The 1,342-nt window shown below is 40.2% G+C and overlaps 1 protein-coding gene across 1 annotated transcript in view; it reads right to left on the bottom strand.

The window, feature by feature from the left end:
• The window catches only part of PTER (phosphotriesterase related), an 18,788-nt gene that overhangs the window by 16,740 nt on the left and 706 nt on the right, over window positions 1-1,342 (bottom strand). The window lies entirely within an intron of this gene.

The following is a 1,342-nucleotide window of genomic DNA, read 5'->3' as shown; positions in this document are numbered from 1 at the left end:
TTTCAGGAATGCATATCCAGCCTTCAAATGTGAAACAAGTGTACATCTTAACTCCACTCTTTGTTGTTATTCTCATTGACTTTCATTGGTTTTCTCTCTACTTGAGGTCACATACACATATTTTCACATGAGCTTAAACATTTCAGTAAGCAGGCTGGGTGGAGCATTATCACTCACTTGGGCAGTCCTACAGAGCCACACCAAACACCTCCATGATCTTTAAATGCAGAAATGCACCACACAAATCTAAACAATGGATATGCATTACTACCTCTTGATCAAGACTGAGCATTACCATCTAGAAAAATTCAGATGAATGAACCCCAATGTCAGATTTGCCACAGACCACAGCAGTCACTGATCCACTAAGATCTGCAAAGCCATGCATGCTGGAAAAGAGCATGGTGATTTGGTTCAGAGTCTCATCCAATATCACAGACTGCAGCAACTGGAAAAAGCAGGAGCTTCCAGAAAACCACCTTCTTTACTAGGGAGTGATGAGCTTAGATGCAAAGAAATAAATTCAATGTCCCACTACTGCAAAGAACTGTATCACAAAATTTGCAACCAATCTCAAGATCTAATGGGTAAAAATACCCTGAGAAAAGCCTTTGGACTGTGACTGCTCTCCGTGACTGTATCAGGAAATGGAGGCAGTATGTCCTTCTCAAGGTCTACTCTAAAGAAACGAGCCCACACAAGAAAAGTTAATGTGAGTCAAGGGAAAGCGCAAAGCTGACAGGTGTAGCTCAAGGAGTATCTTTTACCTCAGAAACTTTACAGTCTGCATGCTTTGTCAGTGGTCAGACTCAATGACCTCTTGCTTATACAACTCCTGATTTTAAGTTCTTACCCCCATCTTGGTACAACAGTGGAATGCTAGGAACAACCAACACACAGAAGCTGACAAAACTGTCAGGTCTCCTACATATCCTTCTACTTCTTTTCCAGGTACTGCTGAATCTTCAGTCTTAACCAGAACTGGACACAGAACCCTGCTACTGTTTTGTCTTTTTGTATCACAGAATTTTTGAAAGAAGATACAAACTCAGTATTTTTGTCCTGGAAACTATTATCTGTTTTTCAAAAAATCCTGGCTACCCAGTCTAAAATGAACAACAAAGTCCTGCAATAAACCTTACAGAACACCAGAGTTCAAGCATTAAAATCAGTTGAAGATTTCCAGACCCATCTGAAAATGACCCATCTGCCAAAAGGTACACAAATCACAGCAAAAAAAAAGAGGTTCACTCCTTTCACTTGATCACTAACCCTCACTGTAGTGACTGTGGATAGGGCAAAGACAACTGTGGGATAAAACAATTCTCCTTTTATATTTTGA

The sequence above is a fragment of the Geospiza fortis genome, unplaced genomic scaffold (assembly GCF_000277835.1).
Source record: "Geospiza fortis unplaced genomic scaffold, GeoFor_1.0 scaffold138, whole genome shotgun sequence".
Classification (NCBI taxonomy): domain Eukaryota; kingdom Metazoa; phylum Chordata; class Aves; order Passeriformes; family Thraupidae; genus Geospiza; species Geospiza fortis.
Note: the sequence above shows the minus strand (reverse complement) of the source record. Positions and strands in the feature narration are given on the sequence as shown.